The following is a 27,996-nucleotide window of genomic DNA, read 5'->3' as shown; positions in this document are numbered from 1 at the left end:
ACGATACATTTCATTTACCCAACGTGGTAGCACTTACTGCTTTCTCCTCATCTTCTGCGCTGATCAGTCTCTGACCTTTATAAACAAGAGGCATGTGAACCGCACAGAAGCCCGGCCCCACACACACTAGGCTATGAAATCTCTTCCTGCCCTTCCCCCACTGTGATGAACAGCTCACTCGAGGGACCTCGGCGTCTATGGGCGCGGTGGCAAAGTTACAGAAACACGGGGTCACTGAAGACAACTCTTCTGGGCCTTTATGCAGCTGTAGTGTAGGAAAAGCACAATACATTTCATGTACCCAACGAGGTAGCACTTACTGCTTTCTCCTCATCTGCTGCGCTGATCGGTCTCTGACCTTTATAAACAAGAAAACTGTTATAAAAAACAGGGGTTGACCCAATATAGTCCAAGGACCTGGGTATTCAGTAGTATAGACAACAATTGGTCCTCGACACAATTTTACCATTGAAAATAATCATAACATTTGGTCAAGTTGATTCACTCCACACCAAGACTCAATCTATAGTCTTAATAACATAGATGATACTAGCCCACATCCACAAAATTTTGTATATAAATGATCCACACTGTTTTTCTGATCTTCTTGATCATTCACTTGAGCACATACTTTATCTTTCTCTGTGCATGGTCTCTCTTTTTAGAAAAGTTTATTTTGCCTTATGATTCATGTAAATATATGTACATAGATACATTGATTTTCAAACATTGTTATATTGTATATTAAATTGATCGTCCTAATTGGACTTTTTTCGGTCGCATTGGTTTATTGGCACTTATTGTAAAAAAAATTGTTGATGTGGGCTAGTATCATCTATGTTATTAAGACTATAGATTGAGTCTTGGTGTGGAGTGAATCAACTTGACCAAATGTTATGATTATTTTCAATGGTAAAATTGTGTCGAGGACCAATTGTTGTCTATACTACTTTATAAACAAGAGGCATGTGAACTCGCACTGAAGCCTGGCCCCATACACACTAGGCTATGCAACCTCTTCCCGCCCTTTCCCCCACAGTGATGGACAGCTCACTCGAGGGACCTCTGCACCTATGGGCGCGGTGGCAAAGTTACAGACACACGGGGTGACGGGAGATAACTCTTCTGGGCCTTTACGCAGCTGTAGTGTAGGAAAAGCACGATACATTTACCCAACGAGGTAGCACTTACTGATTAGCCAGTAGAAAGTACTCCAGTTGAGTATAGTGCTATTGCCAAAAGATCTGCGATTTCGTGGGGAAATCTGTGAATTCGCAGATTTTTGGGGGAATTCGCTAACCGCGAATTCGCAAAATTCGCCCATACTTACTTCCTGCATTTGTTTTACCTCCTGCCATGTCACCACTATGGTTGTTAACATCAAAGGACTTGAAACATGTTCAGTTTGTCTATCCCAATTAATAGATGCTTGATTTTGGCACAGTATTTTGCAATTGAATCCACATATTTATTACCACGTGTAATGTAGTCATCTCCCTTTTTATGAGCTGCACATTTAACCACAGCTAGCTTATCTGGCAATTGTATGGCATCAATCAACATTTTCACAAATTCAGCATTTCTAATGGGGGATCCTGCCGAAGTCATATAACCTCTTTGGGACCACAGTTGACCATAGTCATCGACAACCCCAAATCCATATTGACTGTCAGTCACTATGGTAATCCTTATTTCTTTTCCCAACTCACATGCCCGAATCAAAGCAATCAATTCTGCAATTTGAGCTGAACGGATTCCTTTCAGACAAGATGCATCTGCTACTGTACAAATAGCATATGCAGCGCTCAGTACACCCTCATCTGTTCTCAGACATGATCCATCCACAAACATCACATAGTCAGATTCAGGTAAAGGTACATCTTTGATGTCAGATCTTGGTTTGGTGCAATATTCTAGTACATCCAGACATTTGTGATCCACTTCATCTCTTACTTCCACATTCATGACATCAGGTAATATTGTAGATGGATTCACATTTACACATCTTGATATTGTAACGTTATCTGCACCTAGAATTGTCTTCTCATATTTTGTCATTCTGTTATTGGTAAGGTACTGTATCTTAGTTCTAGTGAGGAGAATCTCCACTGAGTGAGGCACATACACTCTCAACGGAAATCCCATCACTATACCTTCACTTTGTTCAATACTCATGCTTGCAGTAGCTACTGTTTTTAAACATCCCGGCAATGCCTATGCAACGGGATCCATAACAGCAGAAAAGTATGCAATTGGCTTTCTCAGCTTTCCATGTCTCTGTATTAAAACTGACAAAGCACATCCTTCCCTCTCACTACAGTATAGCTCAAACTCTCTTTCCTAATCTGACATTCCTAAAGCTGGTGCTTCACATAGACTTGTTTTTAGTTGCTCAAAAGCTTCCAGTTCTGCCTTATTCAGAGTTATTGGGTCTTTTACATCTGCTTTTGGCAATCTCTGTAAAGGTTTAGCTATTAGTGAAAACCCACTAATCCATTGTCGACAGCATCCGACCATTCCAAGAAACATTCTCACCTATCTCTGTGTTTTTGGAGGTTTCATTCCTTGTATCATTTTGATTCTTCCTAAAGTGACCTGTCTAATTCCCTTAGCAATCTTGTGGCCCAAATATTGTACTTCTGTTTGACAAAACTGTAATTTTGACAGTGACACTTTATGTCCTTCATCTGCCAGATGATTTAACAAGGTAGCAGTGTCTGAAACACCTGCTTCTTTTGTTTTTGATGCCAATAACAAGTCATCAATGTACTGCACTAGAACTGATTCTCCAGGTAGACTCAGATCTTCTAATGATTTCTTTAACAATTGATTAAAGATTGAGGGAATTTCAGTATACCCCTAAAGGAATTTGACACCATGATAAAATACAGTTTCTGAATTGGAACGCAAATATTGGTTGGCTTTCAGGGTGTGATGGAACTGTGAAGAATGCATTACATAGATCAATGACAGTAGACCATTCTGCATCATGTGGAATTTGGTATAAAATTACTGCTGGGTTTGGCACAATTGGACAACATGGAACAACTATCTTATTACCTTTCTCAGGTCCTGTACTATTCTGAACGTTCCATTGGGCTTTTTCAATCCCAATATCGGTGAATTACAAGGACTGCTTTCTATTTCTCTCAAAATCCCTTGCTCAATCATTTTTTCTATCAATGGCGTTATTCCTTCAATTGTTTCAGCTGTCATCTTGTATTGAGGAATATTCTGATAACTTACTCCTTCTTTTACAGAAACTTTTACAGGATCTACATTTTTCTTCAAACCAAAATCCTGTCCTGTAAAATTCTACACTTGTTCTTTGACTACCTCCTTCAGTTCTTTGGGCATTCTCTTTCGATCAAACACAGGAAACAATGTATTCTTTTGTGCTTCAATTAGTGTCATTGTCATTTTATACAGACTATCCTTATCTGGAGTTTGGAGCTCAATGCCATCTGGTGAGCAATAAATGGCACAGTTCATTTTACACAGTATGTCCCTTCCAAGGAGATTTACAGGACTACTGTCACACACGACAAATCGATGCATGTCTTTGAAATTTCCAATCTCTATTTCAATTGGTTTTGATAAGGACGTTTTTATCTACTGATTTGCTACACCTACCACTTGAATGTGTTCACCTGAGAGAGGAAGATTTTGAATTTCCATTGATCTAACAGTAGAATGGGCAGCACCTGTGTCCACTAGGAAAGTCACATCTACATCATTCACCTTTCCATTCACATATGGACCAGACTGATCTACCTTTAGAGTAGCGCCAAGCACACACTCTTCTCCCTCTCTCAGGCACCTTCAGAAACTATCATCATACTCGCTTCAGTCTTCTTTCAGCCAATATTGCGGACTCACATGCACTCTATTATTTCTTGTTACCTGGTCTCCTGCGCAGAATCCTGTCTCTGTACTGTATGTCTGTAGGTTTACATTGTGAGGAAGTGGAGGTTGTGGCACCTGATACTGTGGATTAACTACCTTTTGCGGTGGCGATGGTTGCTCAAATATCTCATTCTGCACCTGTGGATTCAACAATGTATTTTCCGGATTAACTTTCGGTGGATATTTACACTCTTTCCTCCAATGTCCCATCCTACCGCAATTATGACATGGATATTTTTTCTTTAATTCTTCTATATTTGCAGTTAATTTTGGCTTGCTAAAATTTCCTTTTACTTTAATTTGGTTACCTTCTGCATTCTTATTTTCTAACTGAGCTACTTGATGTTCTGCAACCTTTACTTGTGCCCACATTGCCTTCTCTTTGAGTTTTCTTTGTTTTACCTCAATTTCATCACTACAATATTTTGCATGTCTCAGAACTTCGTCCTCAGAACATGATTGCCATCCCATCAAATTATGCTTAATCATATCCCCTGTTTCTGGTCTCAATCCAAACACAAAGCGATATACAAAGTGACTCATATCTTTTTCATTCAGTTCCTCATATCCACTGTACTGTTTAAATGCCAATAACAGTCTTTCATAGAATGCATGAACTGACTCTTTGGCTTCTTGTATTGTCCTGTCTATTTTTACCCAATCTGTCTCTTTTGGTGGAATTTTATTTTTCAAAATCACTATCACTTGTGTAGGATAATAGTGGATAGTTTGGGCAGAAGTTCATGAAAGTGTGTGCAGTATTTGTTAGAGATACCGAAGGAATCACGAAGTGTTGGAAAGGGTAATAAGGAATTATCAGAAATAAGATGTTGGTAAGTGAGAATTCCTTTGTCAATCCATTCCTTCCAAAAGAGCGCACGTTTGCGTAATTTAAGAGATTTATTATACCATAGTGGGGTATTCATATGAAGAGTAGATGGTACAGAGAATGATCGAAAAAGGGCAAGGGTTAAAGCTTTGGAGTGTTTAAAAATAGGAGAAAGTAGCTTGGGAGGTGGTTGAGTGAGATTGGAGGCAGTAAGGAAGGAGAAGGGGTGAAGTTGAGCCAATTCCAGAGAGCTCCAAGCCGTAGCAGGAGGAGACGAGGATTCAAGAAGAAGAGGCCAAATTTGCTTGAGAGTAAAAGCAGAATGAAAGCGTGAGATATTGGGGAAATTGACACCACCAAGATGTTTAGGTTGTTGAAGACGGAGGAGAGAGACTCTAGCCTTACGCTTATTCCACAGGAATTTGGAAAAAAGACTATTGATAGACTTAAAAAAGAAATGGGGGAGAGAGATAGGAAGCATGGAGAGACAGAAGTTCACTATTATCCTACACAATACTCCTTCATCCTCTTCACCTCCCCTCCTTGCCTCTCCACCTAACTTTCAGGTTCCCCTTAAGGCCTCTGCTATTTATAAATTACTTTCTCCCTCACTTACTGACAGGCCTAAAACTAATCTTGAACTTACCTGGGAATTGGACCTCAATCACACTTTCCCCTCACTTACCTGGGATTCTATTTGGTCCAAACTTCATTCTACCTCTCGTTCCGCTAGTACCACACAAACCCTTTATTTTTTTTATAATAGATTATTTTACACTCCCTGTGATTTGTTTAAATTTAAATTGTTAGACACTAAGAAGTGTTGGTCCTGTTCATGTACTCCTGGTGACTTTATTCACATGTTTTTTCTTTGTCCTAAGGTCCAACTTATGTGGTCCCACATTTGGTCTACTCTTAATAAGATTTTATCTACTAATGTTCCCTTTGTTATTTCTTCTGTATTCCTGGGTGGTTTGGCCCCAGTTTGGGATGTCCCACTCCATACTCGTAAATTTATTGATCTTTGCATTGCTATCGCTTTTAAAATTATAACAACTAATTGGAAAGACACTACAAACGTGGTTTACAACGCTTGGTGGAATTTGCTCTGCCATCATCATAGACTAGATCGTGCATGTGCTTCTTCTATTCCATTGTTGATAAAACGTGATTTACTTTGGTCCCCTTTAACAGACTTTTTATCTTAAAGTGCCTCTCGATCACATGTTATTGTTATATTTAGTATTATGGTTATTATTATCACTGTGAACTTCTCTGTATTTTATACCTCTTAATTTCTCTTACCATAAATTTTTCTATTGCTGTTCCCCTTCCATCCCCCCTTTTTTCCCCTTTCTTCCCTCTTTCTTTCTCTTTTCCTTCCCCACAAAATGAAAAGTTATAAAAGCATTTTCTCTTTGTATAACGTTCTCCCCTTTTGGGGCCTTTCTTGATTATTGGCACACTATTCTCCACAATTATTTTTACTCCTATTGCTCTTTATTTGTGCTATTGTACTGATGTTTTACATTGTTTTCTTCAACATAATAAAGCTTTTCAAACTAAAAAAAAAAAAAAAAAAAATCACTATCACTTTCTCATATTTTCGCATCACTTCAGGTCCAGGAGCACCTGTCACTTTATCTCATGGATATTCCTCTTTTGGCCAATTCACCGTAGTTTTACATTCTGACCATAAATCTGCTGGTACTACTGTGTCAAACAACACATCTAAATCTTCCCATAAAACTTTTGAAACTTTCACAAATCGATCTACTTGCTAATACCATTCTACTGTTTTCTCTCTCAATATGGGAAAATCATTTGTGAATGATAAAATATCTTGTCTGCTCCAAGGTACATGTACATATTCTCCTCCAGGTATTTCTCTCATAGGGAATTCTTTTAACACCTCTTCCTTTTCTCTTACTGGGAATGCTAATGTGGATTTGTCGCTCCTTTCCTCTCTTTTCTTTGTCCAAATCATTTTTCACTTATCAATGTCTCCCCATTTTCTCATTACCACAATTAATTCTTTTATTTGAGTAATTCTCCCTGCTGTATTCATGTGTTCTATATCTTTGTCAGTAAAATCCACTTTATACGGTTTCTGCAATATTTAGTATTTTGTAAAATCCACATCCATTTCACTTGCTAGGCTTTCAAATCTTTCATGCATGCTTTTTGTTTTCCACGTAATACTCTTGCACATAAATGTGATCTCATCATCCTGATAATTTTTCAATCTATCTGTACCAATTGTTCCAGTTATTAATTCTTCCATATCTACTTTTAACCTGGCTACATCTAGCAATTTCGGTTCTGTTCCTTTCAGTTTTAAGGCTTTGATCCACTCACTTAATTCTTGCTCTGTTGGCCCTACTGGAGTTTGTGTTAAATCGATTTTCTCTTCACTTTTCTCAGGAGTTACAGAATCTGACTCTGCTCCTGTTGGGAATTTATACGGAAGACTTTGATTAAAAGTCAAATCTGGCGGTGTCATTTGGTTGGTACGTTTAATTTCTGAAAAATCTGAATAAACCTTTTCTTTTACTTTTTGTAAACTCTGATTTAAGGGAATAGTTAAAGATGGCTCCTTTATTTTCTGCTTTACAAACTCTGGGATTACAGGACCTATTGTTACCGAAACAGTTACAGCTTCTATATTTTTAGTAAGCTCCTGTATCTTTTCAGCTAATTCATTTGTTGAATGGATATATTCAGGAGCACTCTGTTGGTGCTTCAACTTGTTGTTCTACTCTATTTCCCATACTCTCCATTCCATTTCCTTGTTTAGGTGTCCCCGTATATCTTGTTCCGATTAATAGAGCATCTGGTTTGTATCTCATTTCTATTCTTTCTGGGAGATCTTTAAAATTTGAGAATCGTTTTGGAGTTTCTACTAGTCTATCCTCCAACTGTGGAGCACTTGGAGTTGTACTCATAGAATTTGATTGGCATGGCGGTGGTCTCCTATTTAGGATTTCTTCCAATACTGCACCCTCAGACCCACAATCCTCATAACTCCTCTTTCCTGTTTCTATCATATTCCTCTTTTATGTACATGTTCGCCCTTTTTCCTCATCTACCAATCTAACCGGATACATTCCAACACATATGTTCGCAACTCTCCATCTTCGCATTCTAGTATCATACGTTTCTTTCCAAAATCTACAACCTTTATTCCTTGGTCCTAGGTAGTCTCCTTTCTTGCTCTAAATTATGCATTTCATCTTTACATTCAGCCAAAGCTTCAAATTGAGTTGGTCTAGGCCTTAGTTCAAGTTCATCATTTTGTCTCTCAAGTGTCTTAATATCGCAGAACTAAAAGTTCCTTCTTCTGGGAAAGCTAACACACCATCATTTCTGGTATACTTTGCCCAATTCTCTAACCATATACATGTATCGTAGCCATATTTTGTCATCATGTATGATGCAGGCGTTTTCGGCGGAGGAATTATTTTTCCCTCTATAGTTTCAATTACTTTGTCTTTTTTTTAATACATTTTTAAATTTTTGAAACCATGAAGGTTTCTCTTTCTCCATTCCATAATAAAATTTCATTTTGTTATTATTCTCCTGTCTTTTCAAAAGATCGCACACACTTCCGTAAACTGCTTTGTAACACCAGCCTATTGCAGCGCGGTTCACACTATCACACCAATTAGAACAAGATACGTTTCATTAGTGCTCAACCAATTATTTTGCTGCTTTTGCTGATGCACCAATCAGCACTTACTCTGTCTTGATCGCGCGGACCAATCCCAGCGCGACACTTTTGACGTCAGCCCTGCTCCGGCTTCTGCCGCTTCGACTGACCCCTTCTTTACAAAATTTATTGGCACACTGTATTTACGCTTTTTATACAGCAAAATCAGTTAGTAACTACATAAAGCAACTCCATTGATCTGTATCGCTAAAACCAAAAGGATAGTTCTTCAATCACACAAGAATTCTGTATTTCCAGTAGACAGAGCTTACCTCTTCTCTACCACAGAATTTTTACTTTTGCCGATAAAATAGCACTTCCCTCTACCTTACCCTTCTTCCAAGCATAGGTTAAACTTTATTACTCTCTCCGGGTAGAGTTTTAAGACAGAATACGCAATGATCCCTGTACTCAGACCCAGGATTTCACAGGTTGCCCTCGCTATACATTCACCACTTTTACAAGTAAAGGTCCCTAAACTTGTAACATACGACAATATCACCACTTTGAAACAGACTATGCGATGTGCGACTTCACTTGCCACACCTCCTCTGCCTGCAGACAGAGTGACCAGCTTCCCACACTTTACGGAAGCCTTTCCCAGACTACATATAACGCAATAGGAACTCAACAGATGTTAGTTCAAAAATTCTGTATATCACGATTCTATATATTCTATTCTACACATCATATATCCTAGTTAACCTATAGCAACCTATGCTCTGCTACCAAGTATTACAGGTGCAGCGCGGCTCCAAAAATTCTTCATAAACATTCACCTTAACCCGCGGAGCTACATTTTACACAACTGGGCCCATTATTCTTTCCTTGCATTCATTCACACATTTACTCTGCTCAGAGGATTCAGTAAGGATCCAAAAGAGGAGTCGCGGTGCTATAGCAGAGTGCCTGTACTAAACTTTATACATTATTTACAACTGCAGTTTTATTTCTTATACCATGGTTTCTAAAAGAACATTTTTAAAAACACCCCACTTTTAATTTATTTAATGGATCTGCTAGTAAAAGTTAACTATAGGACAACAAGACCTGCTTAATTCTCCATTGATTTAATTTTTATTTAGAGATTTAATCTCCTAGCATGATTTCTACGTTTTACTAAAATCAAAATAATTCAGTTATGGAATAAATCCTGAAAGAAAAGTTACATTTCAATAACATTCATTTATTAGCATGACAGCTTTGAAAAATAAGTCAGAGACATATTACCCAGATATAGAGACGTAGACATCAGCATAGAAAGTAATAGTTCCAAACGAAAACCTCTCTGTCTCTCTCTCTCTCTCTCTCCAAGGACTTCGCACCTATTCAAATAGTTAAAGTGTAGAAAATTGTCAAAGTCCCTGCGCCATAGGAAAAATTGCGCAGACCGACAGCATCTCGGGGTGCAAAGATCAGGTAAAAAAGCGAGCTACTTTCAATGTCCCAAATGTCCTCTTTTATACCCTTTTTCACTAACTTATCTTGTCCAACTTTGTAACTCTTAAGTCCTAGAATGTCTGTGATTGGTCAATTTAGAGTCGGATGAGCATCACCTCATCGTTTTACAGTTCAATTTTGCGCGGGGTCATCCTTATGTCGCGGAAAACTGGGGTACCATTGTCCTAACTTTTACTTCCTTCGAAGTGTCCTTTAAATTGTTAGTTGATGTACTTTTCCCACGAATCAACATGCTTACTTCAACAACTTAGCTTGGGCCCCATAAAATGGACCATGCTGTCCTTGACCCATACTACTCAGTCAAAAGCAGCTCGCATCTCCGATCTGGCGCCTGTGCACTTCTATCGCCATCTCAGAATTTCAGTCAGCATCCATCTTTATTGGTTCACATAGGCCTCAATTTAGGAACTATTACAGAAACAAACACAAATAAATTTAAATTTACGAAATAAAGCCCTTTCTGTTTACCTTCCCTGTTCTAATGATATCCCGGTTAGTATTTACCTAGCTTTAAGCAACATATATGCGTGATTTGACTTACCAATCTTCATGATTTATGCCACAAATAAACAGTCAAAAGCACATCCATGCAATTCTCAATTAGATTATAACAAATGCGTACTGTTTATGACACAATATGCGACAATTAGTAAATTATGCTGAGCAATTGCATTCAAATTAGTATCCCATGTGCATTTAATGTGTACATTCTATTCTATGTTGGTTAATTTCAAAACCTCACATTTAGTACTTATTACTGTTATTGAAAATAATCTCACAAGGGGTATACAAACATTTTTTGTTCCACCTTGCTCCATAAAAATCAAACTTCAAATTATGCATCACAGTTAAATATCAATTATCAGGAGTCAATCATGAGATTGTTATGAGTGTTTATAGGGTTTTATTCAAATATGTTGGTAAGTATTTCTTTATTAGTCATCAATTGATTGTTTTCAAAGAACAATACAAAACAGAAAGCATTAAGGGCCAGATTTACGGCGTGATTCTGCATGTGCAGACGGGTTTGCGAACCCGTTTGCACATACAAAATCATTGTTGGCCATGTGTAATTCTAAAATAGTGAGTCACAATTTATTTGCGACTCACTGTTTATGAATTGTAAGTCACAATTAGGAAGGGACATTTCCTTCCTAATTGCGTCCACAATGCTATGTGTGAATGATTTGTGACCGCAATTGCAGTCTCTTCAAGAGGGTGGTAATTGAGTCGCAATTTGTAAGGGGTCCCCAGGGGACCCCTCTCGTTTTGTGACTGTTTCTAAAAATATTTTTAAGGGCAGGCAGTGGTCCCAGTGACCACTAAAAAAAAAGCTGGTTTATTAAAAAGCAGTCCCAGACACGGTGGTCTGCTGAGCTCGCATATTGCGAGAGGCTCATTAATATTTATCAGCCTCATAATTTGCGACCCTACTGGGAATCACAAAACAGTGTAATAACACTGTTGTACATTTCAATTAGTTCCTTGCAATTTGCAACTCACAATGATTTGCAAATTGCGAGGTGATAAATGAAAGGGGCTGACATCTGGCCCTAAGCGCGTTCCATTTGAATATAATCCCTAAAATGAGAAAAGAATCTTGAAACAATAAGGAGTTTGAAAATGACAAGTGATAGCATAAAGCTTTAAGCAATTCAAATAGCATTTCTCATGAAGAGAAGAGAAGGAAATTCAATGAAGTCTCAGAAATATAGCATAGATTCTAACAAGTTCAGAGAGTAGAGAGTATGGGTTTCCGAAGAAAAAGAACTCAATTCCAAGTTCCTTCTAGTATAGGAGCATGTACTAATATAACATTTTGATATCTACAACTAAAGCAAATGTTGCAGCAGTCCATCTTCTCCACCAATTAAAGCAGGATATCTTCAAGGGAATGGAAATCTTCCAATGTCTACTCTGTCTCAAAACAAAGACTTACAGAAATTAAGTGATATATATATAACATTACTGACAACATTGTACAAGTTGTGGTTTGTTTACCACTGGTTCTTAATGCGCAAAGTAAACAGTTCACAGTTAGGTCTGTCATTCCACAAATGAAACCATCTCTTTATCACATATTCTAACTTACAAATGTTATTTATGAAGACACATTTATGTAAAATGTTACTACATTATTTATTACTGTATTGTATTTTATGAAAAATATGTCTATGAGAAGATCAAAAACTATCTATCTTTTTCTATTAAATCATGATGGCTCAGCAAATTTTGTCATTGAACTTTTCACATCTTTATACTACCAAGACTGTTGACCTAAGGTCAGTACAAAGGGAAAAAGAAAACTGCATTCATAAGCATTTCTAACTTAACATGACTTGCAATAAAATCCTAGTGCTCTCACTTGCCTTTTTTTTAAGTGGTTACTCGTTTAAGGCCTACCTTTGGTTTCTACAGGTTAATTGTAGCAATCTAACAGCAGTGATAACATTCCTTACGAAGCTCTCACTACACTCTTATGTGTGAGCTTGTTTTTAGTAGGTTTGTGGGCCTACTTTTTTGGTTTGATGAGAAAGGTTTTTATTGTTGATTTCCCTGATTTGACCACAATCATTGCCTGTAGCGTATATAAATTCATGCAGTCTACCATACTTTGCAAAACACCTGTACAAAGTTTAATATTGCCTTATTTTCAAATGTAGGCCACTTTTAGCTATATATTTATTTTACTGCCTCCAACTATTTTCTGTCCCAGTCCGACCCAGAATGTGTTTTTAGAATACTCTGCAGTTCATCTGACTTCCAACACATTCCTTCAAACATTGCCCAACCCCCAGCACAAGCCAATAAATGAATCATGCTCTCTCCCCATAAACACTTAAAATAAATAGTTCATTCCCATCATCAGAGTCTCATCACAAAAATGTATACTTAATAATAAATAGTTTTGTTAGCTGAATTAAGGTATTGATTTGATAAAGCCTTTGGTGTCCTTGGGGCAAAATGGTGCCTAGGAAGAATGCTCGGGGGACAGAGAGTGATTTAATTTGTCTTCCTTATTTTCACTATATTTACTTCCCAGTAATTTTCATTACTCCTAGTCCAACTAGTCCTCTTCCCATTCATAACCATGTGATGTAATTCCTACTTCTGGAGACATAAATGCTGAAGGAAATTCACCCACCCCTAGGTGGGAGCATTATAAACATAGCATTCCTCCAGCACTTTCTGAATTACAAAGTCCCGACTAATGTTTGAATCATTGTGATAAGGATGTGTTGAACTAGGAGTAATGTAGTCTACTAGAATGTAAGTGAACCATTACCACCCCACCCCTCTACCCAGTAATAAACACATGAGGCTATATCAAAGTTTTAGAGGACATTCAATAAAATAATAGAAAAATAGCAGTCTGACCAACAAATGCAACAACTGTGTATAATAATTCCATGAATAAATAACAATAATGTCATCAAAGACCTCATAATAAACTGTAAAATTTATGACAGCTGCATCAAAATTCCCTTTTTCTTTAAGAAACTTCTATAACTGAAAATGTCTTATAAATGTTTGAGGGAAAGACCAAGTATCAGCTCTGCAAGTTTAATGCAAAGGAATGCCTTGAATTTCTTCCCAGCAATCAGGTACCTCCAGTCCTTTCAAATTGAGTACATGCAAAAAGGTTAGTCTCCTTAACAGGGGTAGGCGTCAAATTCCATTCCGCTCGCGGAAATTGCGCTAATTTGACATTTTCGCGTTCCGCTGAGAGCGGTAAAATGCCAACATTTCCACGATCCGCAGCGTAGCAGAGACTTTTTTCATGCTCGCGCCTTGAAAATACGTTCTCGCTCGCGCGATCACCTTACCGGGATCCCTGCGTTCGCCGACAAGTTTTCCCGATCCGGTCGCGTGCTCCATGAGATGTTGGTAGCTGTTTGCACTATCTCGCAAGAGTACGCGCCCGCGATCACATCATTTGTCTCGCGATCATGCACCGAGACAGTATGAGATCTCGAACATGTTATTCTCCACTGCAGAGCATGAGGAAGTGAACATGTCATATCCAACGCGACAGAGAGCGTGAGAATGCGATCACGTCATTTTGATGGGCCATCGACATCCGGCGGAAGTAAGGTGAAGCTCGAGAACTCGAACACGTAAAATTTTCCATCTGGGAAGAATATCATCTCTAGCAGCATAACATCTTCTGTAAAGGATGATGTGGATGAAAAAAACTCCTCAGATTGACATTTGGCTGTCCTTTTTTGAGCAAGGAGGCCTTTTTTTAAATGGGGAGAGAGGGAGGAAGTGCCACAGAATCTCCAACTTCCTGTTCCTGTCCAGCAGGCTCCTCCCAGTGCTTTGTCCATCTCCTGCTCATTCTGCCTTTGGATTTTGAGCTGGAAAGATCACTCTTTTTGTCTGCTACATCATTATCATTGGATTTGAGGATTTTTGAATTTGATACTTTACAAGTAAGTTGGTGTTGTGTCTGTTTGATTGGGGGCATTTCAGTTGTTGCAACTACAATGTAATGTTGGTACTTATTATTCCTTTTTTTTAAATTGTTGTGGGTAGTAGTAGTCAGTAGGCCCAGAGCTAGTTATGGGTGGGTGCATGATGATAATAAATCTTAAAAATTGCTAAAATTTTTACTTTTTCGCCGATTATATTTTAAAGTGTACTCACTTCCTCATTGTTGACCACGCTACATTCCTGGTGCCACTAGGGGTATTTAGGGCTCATTTTGACACAGGGAAGTCTGCGCTCGATCTTTCAGCCTGCCCGCCCCGGTCCGACTCGGTAACTAGTACCGTTGAGCGGAGGGCGGGACAGGCAGAGCCAGACACTTCCGCCTACATGAGCGGTTAGCGCTCTAGCTCTCCGACTGGAAGGGCTATTTAGGCAGCGAGGAGCTGCGGGCTGATTGCGGTAGGGAGGACGGTGGAAGAGTCTCCCCGACCCGCTTGATGCCAGTAAGCTGTTTTTGAGCGCAAGACATTATAGTGAGGTGGTTTTGGTTGCTTGAAGCCCACAATAATGAATCTTAAAAGTTGCTGAAATTTTAACTTTTTCGCCGATTATATTTTAAAGTGTACTCACTTCCTCATTGTTGACCACACTACATTCTTGGTGCCACAAGGGGTATTTGGGGCTCATTTTGACACAGGGAAGTCTGCGCTCGATCTTTTAGCCAGCCCGCCCCGGTCCGACTCGGTAACCAGTACCGTTGAGCGGAGGGCGGGACAGGCAGAGCCAGACACTTCCGCCTACACGAGCGGTTAGCGCTCTAGCTCTCCGACTGGAAGGGCTATTTAGCCCTCTCATCGCTCTGAGCGTGCAGCGATCGCGTGCAGGGGAGCGCCTAAGAACGCGCCTAAGACAAGCCAAAGAGAAGCCCGTCTGCGCCCGTCCACGACCGGACGGGGCCAGGGGCCATGGCTCTTACATCTGCTGACCCAGGCTGTCATTCCACCGACCGGGTAAGTTACTCTTTACAAGCTCTCTTGGGTTTGCGGACTACTCCTCAGTTGGGTTGTATAAGGGAGGTAGAATCTCTCCCGGAGGGCCCGTTTTCTTGTCGTTATTGTCACTTTCAGGCACAATACGATGAGTATGCTTCATATCCTCAAGCATCAGCAAGGGGGGGCCCTAACACGCAACCAGGATGTAAGAACTTGCTCTGCAATATTAGATCACTGCCTAGGCATTATATAGAGGTTTGGGACCTCATTTCTTCATCACAACCCGGCCAACATTGCTGAAACCCCACTCAGTCCCGACTATCACCTTAGGGATTCCTGATGGTTATAAAATAGTTAGAGCAGACCGTCCCATCAAGACAGGTGGCGGTAAAGCTATAGTATACAGGAGCAACATAGCTGTCTCCATATTAGATCAATGCTGTACCCCGGATCTGGAACTGCTGATCTTTAAGATCAATATTTGAACCAAGGGCAGCCGAAGAGGGGCTCTAGTGTATCGCCCCCCTGGTCCTTGTGCAAATTTCTCTATTTCTTTAGTGGAGGTGTTGGCCCCGCATGTTAACTCAGATAGCGACATCATACTCCTTGGGCATTTTAATGTTCACAGCGAACTGCAGGACTGTGGGGAGGCTCAGTCTTTATTGACCGATCTTTCACTATTGGGTCTATGACAGGTTAACATCGGCCCTACGTATCAGGCAGGGCATACCCTGGACTTAATTTTGTCTAATTCTCCCACAATCAACTGCCTCCCTCCCAGGCAGGTAAACTGGACGGACCATTTTATTTTGGAATTTTACACATCTAATTTTTGCAAATTACCCCCCCCCCCCAATCATTGGTGCTGCCCATCAGGCGGAGACAATGGCATAAAATAACCCAAGAGGTCTTTAAGGAGAGGTTTTCAGAGCCCCCCATCGCCCCCGGGGAGGGCATTGAGGTGGCTCTAACCAAATATAAAGAGGCAATCTATACAGCGGTAGATACCGCTGCTCCTCTGAAACTGCATAAACCACATTCCTGCACATAAACAGGAAGTATGGTTTTTTGAGCATCTACGGTCCCTAAAACAAGCCTCTAGGAAGATTGAAAAGGTGTGGAGATCATCCCACTCGGATGCTGACAAGAACAGCTACTGGAGGGCCCTAACTATTTATCATAAAGCTATCAGAGCAGCCCGCAAGAATTACAATGCTTCCCAACTTTCTGTGGCCGGTAATGCTCCAAAGGTCCTATATCAAATCCTGCAGGCCTTTGTTAAACAAGTGGCCTGCGAGAGTTATGATCTATCATCACAGCAGCTATGTGACGAAATGTCCCATTTCTTCCCAAACAAGATAGACAGGATCTATGAGAAAATTACTGACTCTAATCTATCTATAAGTCGGCCTGTAGCACTGCCCCAGGTCGTGGAAGAAGCTAATTTTGCGGCTCTCACCGTGTTCCCTCCCATCTCCTTAATAGAGGTAGAAAGCCTACTGAGCCAAATTAAGAGTGGCTGTCCATCTGATCTCATCCCAGCCAGAATAATTCCGGTGGTTGGCAGAACGCTCGGCCCTGGGATCCAGCGTCTTGTCAATCTTTCACTGGCCGAAGGCCGAGTCCCTCTGGAGTGGAAAAAGGCACTGGTGAGACCCATTCGGAAAAACACCCCAATTCCCTGGACGGATCTGTCCAACCTCAGACCAATATCTTTGCTTCCATTTTTGGGAAAACTCACAGAGAAGCATGTGAACAAACATCTTTCGAACTTTATCGAACAGTCAGGTAGCCTGGATTACTCCCAATCCGGCTTTAGGCTGAATTACAGCACAGTGTCAGCGCTACTGTCAGTCACGGACGATCTTCACATGTACCAGGACAAGGGGTACTCCGTAGTTCTGGTACTGTTAGACTTATCGGCTGCGTTCAATACTGTATCCCATAACATCCTGCTTAGACGGCTTGCAGAGATCGGCCTTAAGAGTATGGCACTGGCCTGGTTGAGGAGTTTTCTATCTGAACGCACCCAATGTGTCACCATGGGTGCGTCAGCTCGGCGGAGGTAGAGGTCAATAAGGGGGTGCCACAGGGCTCCTGTTTGAGCCCCACTCTTTTTCATCATCATCATTTGGTCTTTATTTCGATCAATATAGATCATAAAAGTGTACAGCAATTTAACACATAGAAAACAATATTCGGTGTAAGAGATATAAAAACAATACAATTGATATATTGCAATGAATTTAAGAACAAGAATTTTAAAATCATCAAGTAGTTCATTGTCCTATTAATGACTAAATGTAGTGTTTGTGAATGTGCCACATTGCAGTTAAAAATGTTGCCACTGCAAACACGATTGGAGAAGATAAATCTGTCTTTAGTATTGTATAGGCTGGAAAACAGTTCCTAAAGCCAAGGTTTTTAAGAAGTGGGACAAGCCAGTATTTCCTAGGTCTGTGGTAGGCTGTGCAAAAGAATATGATATGCAAATCAGTTTCTCGGGGAAAAGAGCATGCTGGGCACTGTGATGTAGAATAGTGTTTTGCCCAGCGGTCCGTGTATGCCCTAATAGGGAGAGATCCATAACGCCACTGCATAAATAATGTCCTAGTAAGGGCAGGGCTAATGCTATCAAGAACAAGCTCTGGGTGGTATGAGTCTTTGATCTTGATAAACAGATTAGTTAAAGATACCTCGCGTAAGCTCTCAATTGAGACAGATAATTTGTGCTCGTAGAACACCTTCAAAAGACATTTACGTGGGATCCTACCGCATGCGTTTCCAGGATCTGACACAGTTCCGGTCTTCCCAGTGTCTCGCAGGTTTGTCTGATGTATCTCAGCCATGGGATTTGACCAGCGTTAGGTAGGCGTAAGATCTCTTCAAGCTCAGATCTATAATTAGATAATTCTGGCTGGGTCCAGATTTTGCGCCAAAAAGTTTGGGGTTTGAGGCCCAGTTCTCCTGTAATAGGTCTGAGACCCAGATCTAATCTCATCGGAAGCAGTGGAGTACTGGGTGGTAGGGCTGCCAGCTGCCTGATAAAGTTGTTTTCGCTAATCTGCAAATTCTGGGCAGTTGTATGACCCCATAATTCTCCACCATAGGTGACTGCCCCTCTTGCCTGCATTTTATAAATTTGGAGGAGGGGGCCAAAAGGCTTGTAAGTCAACCCACTTGCCATCCTGCAGATACCGCCCGTTAGCTGTGTCAGTTTCATGTTTGCCTTGAGTTGATGAGAGTCCCACGTCAAGTTCTGGTTAATTGTTACCCCCAAGTTTTCAAAGATGAAGACCCTCTCGAGTCTTAGAGACCCTATGGTGGGATTCAGACGGGTTGAGGATGGCGGGTTGAGGATCATATATTTGGTTTTTAATGCGTTGATCTCCAGCCCGCGCTCAACGCAGAAGGTCGAGAACCCATCTAGTACCCGTTGAATACCCATAGGGGACTTGGATAGCAGCAGGGTGTCATCCGCAAACATAATGGCGGGCACCCGGTTGCCATTGAGTTTAGGGGCATCAATATCACTGAGCCTGTTCAGGTGGTCGATTACCCCGTTGACAAAGAGGCAGAACAAGGTCGGCGCAAGTACACAGCCCTGTCTTACCCCCCTGTCAACGGGGAATCTTCCCGAGAGCGACCCCCTCTGCCGCACCTGAACCTGGCATAGTTCCCCTGGTGTAATCTAATCAGAATTGACAAGATATCAGCTGGAATACCTAGGTCCGCTAAGACGGACCATAATTTTTCTCTAGGGACTAGGTCGAAGACTGCCCTCAAGTCCACGAAAACCGTGTACAAGCTGGCACCCTCGATTCTCGCAGTCTTCTAGAATAGGAGATTCAGTCGGAAGATCTGGTCCGTAGTTGAAACCCCCCTTCTGAAACCGGCCTGAAGAGGACTTAGGATGGCGAATTCCTCAATCCAGTCTTGGAGGCGGTCGAGTATCACTCTACCGAATAATTTCTGAAAAACATCGATAAGACTGATAGGTCTGTAGTTGGCTGGGAGCAGAGGCGATCCCTTCTTGTATATTGGGACAATCTCTGCGCCCAGCCAAGTACCAGGTACTTCCATGCCACTCAGGATTGCGTTAAAGATAGTCATTAAGTATGAAATGAAAATGAAATGAAATGAAAAAGGGTTTTATAAAGCGCAAATCTACCCGAAGGCCTCGTAGCGCTAAGGTTGCTTACTTCTGGGGAAATTACTGGATTATGTGGAAAAAAGAAAAGTTTTAAGGGATTTACGGAATATTAAAAGATTGGGCTCATTCCGGAGCGCAGGAGGTAAGGAGTTCCAGGTAGTGGCAGCATTGAGGGAGAAGGAGCGTCCGCCCCACCTGGCTCGTTTAATTTTCCGTACTGTTGCCAGAGAAGCAGTGCTTGACCGCAAAGATCTTTGGGGGTGGTAGGGGGTGGCTAAGGAGCAGATCATGGCGGGGGCATTTTTCCTCATGGCCTTGTGCATGATGCACATTGCTTTAAACTTAACTCTGGCTTGAATGGGCAGCCAGTGTAAGTTTCTCAAGGCCATGGTGCCTGAGTGACTACGGGACAGGCCCAGCAGCAGACGCGCTGCTGCGTTCTGGGTGACCTGTAGTATTTTAAGTGTGCTACTCGGTGCTCCAAGATAGAGGGCATTCCCGTAGTCCAGGCGAGACAGGATAATGGCCTGGACCAGTATCCTGCGAGTCTGGAAAGGGAGAAGAGGTAGGACTTTTCGCAGCATGCGCATCAGTCCGAAGCAGGTAGCGGATAGTATGGTGGCTTGCTGAGTAAAAGTGAGGGTGTTATCTAGCCACATACCCAAGCTTTTAATTTGTTTTTTTGGTTCAGGGGGGGAACCCATGCAAGGAGGCCAAGGTGGGATAGGGGTGGGGTGGGCTGAGATTCCCAAAAACATAAGTTCTGTTTTATCCCCATTAAGTTTTAAATGGGAGGAGGCCATCCAGTTTGTGACCGCTACCAGACAGCTACTCAGATTCGAAAGAGTGTGACCTGGCTGATTCAAAGCTAGCACCAGCTGAGTGTCATCAGCGTAAGTCACAATGTCAAAGCCAAATGGATGAACAATCTCTGCCAAAGGTTGCATATAAACATTAAAAAGCGTTGGGCTCAGGGAAGCCCATACATCTAGTTCCTGCCTAAATAGGTCGCCCAGTAAACCATCAAGGCCAGGTGCTTTACCTGATGCCAGCCCAGCAATCGGTGCTCTAACCTCCAAGTCTGTGAAGGGGTCCCCTTCACAGCAATCTCTGGGCGACAAAAAGGGACCAGGTAGGGCCCCAACAACTGCCCTGTACAGGGATTGGAAATGGTCTTGCCAAACCTTGGGAGCAATGTTAGGTTCTATTGCCGAGGCTAGCTCCTCAGACCCTGTATTCACAATACGCCAAAATTTGCGTGAGTCCCTAACAGCTAAGGAAATGGTGTGATTTTCCCATTTGTCCTGCTCCCACTCTCTCTTGGCGTGGGCAATTAGACACTTATAAGCCTTTCTCATGGCTCTGATCTTATCTTTGTCCCTGCCTTCCTTAATCGAGATTAGCAAATCGGTTTTTGCCTTACGACATGCAGTGTTATACCAAGAGCAGCGGATGGGTCGGCCGCTGCCACTTTTTGCAGTCGAGAAGAGGACTTCGGCCGCAGACTTGATAAGGTCTTCGTGCAGCAGCCACAGCTTTTTGTCTGCGCACTGAATGCTGGTTTGTTCCGCAACTACACTCGCCCTTTCAAGTATGGGGATAACACGGGCGTATAGCTCTCCTAGCTTTTCTGGACTAGAGGCCAATTTCTCCCACCTTATACTATGTCTATTGTTGGTTAACACAAGCCCTTGAGCAGAGACCTCTGCCTCAGCCCCCCTAGCCTCTAGACCAGGGTGGGAATACTCTAGTTCCAGTGTATCGTGGTCGCTGTCCTCCCTAGCAATCACCCGGAAGTCGATAATATGCATCAACAATGCGAGTGGAACCAGAATGTAGTCGAGTCTTGACTCCCTACCCATCTTATTATATGTGCATTTGGGGGGGATGTCAGAGTTTGTGCGTCCATTACAGGCCCGCACACCATGTTTCAAAGTTAGGCATGTGATTTGGACGGCCAGTGGAGTCCATGCTCTAGGGGCAGGCGCTGCTGATTGGGGTACTAACCATAGGGCATCCTCCTCCTGGGACAATCCATCTAGTAGACCAGAAAGCGGTTCAAAATGGCAGTTCAGATCCCCTCCTATCAGGAAGGGTGTACCCGCAGGAATTTCGTTTAGGGCTGTCGATAGCTCCTCAATGGTGCAAGATTCTTGTGAAATGCCTACCGGCCTAGAGTAAACATTTATCAACAAGAGTCTGCTCGAGTTTGGCCACACCAGCATAACGCCTAGGATGTCCTCTGTCGCTAGGGGAAATAATTTGCCCTACATCCCAAGTCTACAGCCACCCATGCTGCTAGACCTCCCGAGGGACGCCCTCTTCCCCCCCACTTTGGAGGCTTTGAAAATGCTGCAAATCCTGTGTGGGAGGCATACTTTCTCGCCCAGGTTTCTTGACACATACATATGTCTTTGCCCTTAACGAATGAACTCCAGTCCGGGCAAGTCAATTTGTTTCCCAAACCTGCCACATTCCAAGATAATATCTTTAGGAAGGGGAGGTTGAGCTTCGGGGTTGGGGAAGCAGAAGAGCCTGTATTGGGTTCGGTCGTCACTAGTGTATTGTTGTCGGAGTTTTCACTCTGGACAACTATTGCATTGTTCGGGGCTGGAGGGGACCCGACAAGGATTTTGATTACCTCACCACTGATGTAATGCTCCTTATGGTGGGCCTTTCCCCTTGAGTTAGGAGTGCATTGTGTAGATGGAGAGACCCTATGTTCACTTGTGGCCTCCCCCCTCCCATGTCCACTCTGTCAGTCTACCATGTCCAGGGTGCTGTACCTGTTATAAGTTGGGAAGTAGGCAAGCTCTAGGAGCAAAGAGGTCGCCTCTTTCTCTTTCACCCCATCTTCCCTCCCTCCTGTTTACTGTTTCCCATCCCTCCTCTGGTTGCACGTGTCTTAATGGTGGATAGAAGAATGACAGAGGTAAGGGCTGGATGGTAGTCCCAGGGTTAGGGGACGACCAGCCGCATATGTGTGAGACGGTCATGGGGTCCCTGAAATTGATTAGGACACAATCACCATCGATAGATTTCCTGGTGTTGCCTAACCATAGAACTCTCCTTACCATGAGGACCTCACTAGTTATTCCTTGAGGGAGGGGCCTATTAATGGTGAGCCAGTTCACCACCTTATTTCTCAAGGCTGCGACGGGTTCTTTGATAAATGATTTTAACTCTGGGACACCAGCCAGAATAACTGTATATGGGCTCGCCTCCGGTGGTAGGTTCATTGACCTATGTTTTTTAATATTGCCCTTCTCACCCAGTACAGCTTCAGCGGTCCTCTCAGGGAGGCTGAGAATTGCGGCTCGGGAGGTCTCCTGTTGGTTAGAGGTGTGAGATGTAGGCTGTTGGATTTGCGCAGGCTTGGGGGCTGGACCAGCTACCTTCACTAAAGACACTGGTTTAGCCATCTTATTTCTAGGCTCCCCCCCACCTCTCGGCGCTTTATTGTCTTTTTTAAGACTGTCAGCTAAAAGCACCGTTGCCTTTTCAATGGTCGCTAAACTAGCTTCGATCTTGGAAAGGCGTAGTTCAAGTGGATGTAACATTGACCTTAGGAGGGCACCTATATCAGAGAGTATAATGTCCTCATCCCCTACAATTACACTGGGGCATGGGGGTGACTGTTCTGGTGATTGAGTAGGTAGTGCCATGTTTGTTTGCGGAGAGGTAGAACCCTTACTAGTTACACCTAGTTTGTGACCCTCTGCCCTAAAATTGTACTTCGCAGCCTTGGCCTTTCGGCCCCCGGTATGGTGTGCACCTCTTTTTCTTTTTGGGATAGCTCCTTCCCTTTCCCCCTGAGTAGAGTAGGTGGTTCCAGGGGGAGTGCCATCCATATGAGCCATAATGGCTATAGCAGTAGTGGGTGGTGGGGGGGGCTGGGGTAAAGGTAGGAGGCTTAACTCTACGGGGGCACTAGTATCTATATCAATATTATGAAGGGTGGAATTTGTTAGATCAGCTGTATCAGGCATGCCGCTGGCCCCCCTATGTCTAAAGATTGTCGGTGCACAGTCTAGTCTCTTTTCTGGGGTAGTAGCATTCGCTAGGGGACCCATAGAGGATCTCCTTACCCAATCAATTTCTTGCGATATGCGCCTCTCGAGGATGGTAATTTCATCAATAAGAAGGGAACCCGCTTTTGCAAAGTAAGTGTCCAAAGTACCTTTTGCCGCTCCTGCGGCTAGCGTGGACTTGCTCCTAGTCTCTCTTGCGGCCATAGTCCGAGGATCAGAGAACGTGGTGGGTAAATTGAAAATATGTAAAAGGTACAAAATCCAAGGGGGGTAGCCCAGTCCCGGTCTCTGCCGGACTCGAACGGCCTCAAACGGCCCGCCCTTTGCCCGGGCTTCGCCCCGGTCTTCATCCCGCGCGTGTCCCGCGTAACGCGGGATTGGTCAATGTTATATGGAAGACAAGGGGGCAGGAAGAGGATCCAGGTGCACTGGATGGAGGTGCGCAGAGACTGCTGGTCCTCGCAGTCCCACTCCTCAAGCCCACTCCTCGTAGCAGTACAGTTCCAGTAAATTAAGGCGAGTCTTGGCCCCAAGTCGGCAGAAAGACGAAAGATGTCCGTTTTAAAAAGATGCAACCACTCAGAAATAAGCAGCTGCAGTAAATTATGGCAGCGAGCGGCACCCGTGAAGCGGGGGCCGCAAGCCGTAATAAGCCACATGTCAAGGGGGCGGGAAGAGGACCCAGGTGCGCTGGATGGTGGTGCGCAGAGACTGCTGGTCCTCGCAGTCCCACTCCTCAAGCCCACTCCTCGTAGCAGTACAGTTCCAGTAAATTAAGGCGAGTCTTGGCCCCAAGTCGGCAGAAAGACGAAAGTTGTCCATTTTAAAAAGATGCAACCACTCAGGAAAAAGCGGCGGCAGTAAATTACGGCAGCGAGCGGCACCCGTGAAGCGGGGGCCGCAAGCCGTAATAAGCCACAGGTCAAGGGGGCGGGAAGAGGACCCAGGTGCACTGGATGGTGGTGCGCAGAGACTGCTGGTCTTCGCAGTCCCACTCCTCAAGCCCACTCCTCGTAGCAGTACAGTTCCAGGAAATTAAGGCGAGTCTTGGCCCCAAGTCGGCAGAAAGACGAAAGATGTCCGTTTTGAAAAGATGCAACCACTCAGGAAAAAGCAGCGGCAGTAAATTACGGCAGCGAGCGGCACTCTTTTTAATATCTACGTGGCCCCCCTGGCTAGGATCATGAGAGCCTTTGGTTTCATCCCGGTGTTGTACGTGGATGATACACAGCTCCTTTTTCCATTTAAATCTCTTACCACCGAGGTTAAAACATCCTTCTACGACGGCATAAAGGCAGTGGCCCAGTGGATGTCATCAAACTTCCTACAATGCAATGTAGGTAAGACCGAGGTCCTGCTCTTTGGGGGGCCAAAATCCAATGGACCCCTGAGTGGTGGCCGCAAGATCTAGGCCCAGTTCCTGACCCCAAACAGGTCGTGAAGAACCTGGGGGTCCGTTTGAATCAGGAGCTATCCCTAAAGCAGCATGGAAATAACATTGTGGGTTCCTGCTTTCATGTTTAGGTCTTCTCCGTAAAGTGTTCCCCCTACTCCCTGATTTTACCAGAAAAACCTTTCTGCAGGCCCTTGTACTTAATCGTTTTGACTACTGTCACAGGTTGCTGGCATCGGCCAATGATGGAGTATTAGCCAAACTCCAGGTAGTACAAAACACAGCTCTAGGCTGGTCCTGAATGCCCCCCCAGATGTCCGTCAAAACCCCTTTTGGACAAACTACATTGGCTATCAGTTCGCCAAAGGGTAAAATTTAAGATCTGTTGTGTAATCCACAAGAGTTTAAACGGACTAGGACCTTCATATCTGACAGATAATATTGTACCATACAATCCCGCCCGCTCCCTTAGGTCTAGCAACCAGCTTCTCCTTCGAGTGCCTATCGTAAAAAGGGCAAGACAGGGTGGCAAAGCTATGTCAGGGGTTAGCCCTATATTATGGAACAAGCTTCCCCTGATGCTCAGGCAATGTTCAGAACATCTGATCTTCAGGAAAAAGCTGAAAACCTTCTTGTTTCAGAACTAGCTCTTCTCTACAATGATTGCTCTCTCAAACTATGCTTTTGGGGGCAGATTTATGAGGCACTTGCGCCACGTTTACGCCGCTGTTGCGTCACGCAAGGCGGCGTAAACGTGGCGCATCCCTACGAACGATTTACAACGTGACGCATCTAGGCAGATGCGTCACGTTGTAAAGCCCTGCGCCGCTTGTGGGCGTTCCGGCGCAGGGGGGGCGTTCCGGGGCAGGTGCGCCTCGCAAAAGTGGCTGAGTGAAATCTATAAGATTTCACTCAGTCACTTTCAGGCCAATGCTGCGTCAAAACCCTGCGCCTGCTTGAAGCAGGCGTAGGTCTTGACGCTGCATTGTATAGATGGGGCACCCCCGAGCCTTGCTGGAGCTGCGTCGCGCTTGCGACGCAACTCCAGCAATGCGTCACCTTTACGGCACAGATGCGTCACGCATCTGTGCCGTTTTTGCCCCATGGTGCGCCGCATCATAAATGCGGCGCACCATGGGTGGCGGAGCTGTGGCGCACTGTGGCGCATGTTAACTGGCGCATCCCTGGGGATGCGCCAGTTAACATAAATCTGCCCCTTGGTGTTTTCGGCGCAGATATACTCCTCCGGGAGTCAATTCAAGTGCGGTATAAACCCACAAATAAATAAATGAAGCAACTGTTCCTTCGGTGTGTTTTGAATGTATTTCATTTTCAAGCATCATTTAGGGCATGGATGGCATTAGATTGAGTTGGGAAATGTGTTTTTTTTGGGGGGGCGGGGGTTGTTGTTGGGTGTCTTAAAGAAATGCCTTTGTTGTGTGTATCTGCTGTGTTGATGTGCAATGCATGCACCCTGCAGAACTTTTTTTTGGCCTGTGCATTTTCATTTTTGCATTTCATTGCATTAAAAAAAAGGCAAAGAAGTGTGCTTTAGCATGCATCCTTTGCCTGGCTTTTATAGGCCTTTTGTCAGTTCATGGTGTTTCCCAGGCCTCCTACTTGTTGCTTGTGATTTGTGAGAGTCCGTGTGGCTGGTGGCCTTTTTTTGTGGTAGGAGTTATTAGTGTCCTGCTTTTGCCATATAGGCCTACATGCTATTCCTTTGTGGCCTAGGCTTCTTGTGGGTAGGCCTGGCCATGAGGCTGGTGGCCATTTTGAAGGCTGGCAGTGTGCTTTTTGCAATAGGCATGCAGTGCATTGTCTGTCTTCTGTTTCTTGTAGTTGGGTGGTCTTGGCCATATGGCTGGTGGCCATTTTGAAGACTGCATTAAATAGGCAAAGCAGTGTGTTTTAGCATGCATCCTTTGCCTGGCTTTTATAGGCCTTTTGTCAGTTCATGGTGTTTCCCAGGCCTCCTGCTTGTTGCTTGTGATTTGTGAGTGTCCATGTGGCTGGTGGCCTTTTTCTGTGGTGGGAGTTATTAGTTTCCTGTTTTGCCATATAGGCCTGCATGCTATACCTTTGTGGTCTAGGCTTCCTGTTGTGGGTAGGCCTGGCCATAAGGCTGGCGGCCATTTTGAAGGCTGGCGGTGTGTTTTTGCAATAGGCTTACAGTGCATTGTCTGTCTTCTGTTTCTTGTAGTTGTGTGGGCCTGGCCATGTGGCTGGTGGCCATTTTGAAGCCTAGGCCTGCAAGCTTGTCTGGCCTTGTCTGCCAACAGGCCTGCTTTCATCCAGTAGGCTGAGAGCAGGTAGTCACAGGTGCATTAAACAAGTGTTTCTGTGTGGTCTGCTGAATTTAGACATCATTTAGGGCATGGATGGGATTGGATTGAGTTGGGAAATGTGTTTTTTTGGGGTGGGGTTTTTGTTGTTGGGTGTCTTAAAGAAATGACTTTGTTGTGTATGTCTGGTGTGTGTTGGTGTGCAATGCATGCACCCTGCAGACCTTTTTTTTGGCCTGTGTATTTACGTATTTGCATTTTATTGCATTAAATAGGCAAAGCAGTGTGCAATAGCATGCATCCTTTGCCTGGCTTTTATAGGCCTTTTGTCAGTTCATATTGTTTCCCAGGCCTCCTGCTTGTTTCTTGTGATTTGTGAGTGTCCATGAGGCTGGTGGCCCTTTTGTGTGATGGGAGTTATTAGTGGCCTGCATTTGCCATATAGGCCTGCATGCTATTCCTTTGTGGCCTAAGCTTCCTGTTGTGGGTAGGCCTGGCCATGAGGCTGGCGGCCATTTTGAAGGCTAGCAGTGTGCTTTTTGCAATAGGCCTGCAGTGTATTGTCTGTCTTCTGTTTCTTGTAGTTGGGTGGGCCTGGTCATGTGGCTGGGGGCCAAGCTTGTCTGGCCTTGTTGCCAACAGGCCTGCTTTCATCCAGTAGTATCAGAGCAGGTAGCCACGGGTGCATTACACAAGTGTTTATGTGTGGTCTGTTGAATGTAGACATCATTTAGGGCATGGATGGCATTGGATTGAGTTGGGAAATGTGTTTTAGGGTGGGGGTTCTGTTGTTGGGTGTCTTA

Source organism: Lissotriton helveticus, chromosome 1_1 (genome assembly GCF_964261635.1).
Source record: "Lissotriton helveticus chromosome 1_1, aLisHel1.1, whole genome shotgun sequence".
NCBI classification, from domain to species: domain Eukaryota; kingdom Metazoa; phylum Chordata; class Amphibia; order Caudata; family Salamandridae; genus Lissotriton; species Lissotriton helveticus.
The sequence above is the reverse complement of the archived record's forward strand: the minus strand, read 5'-3'. Positions refer to the sequence as shown.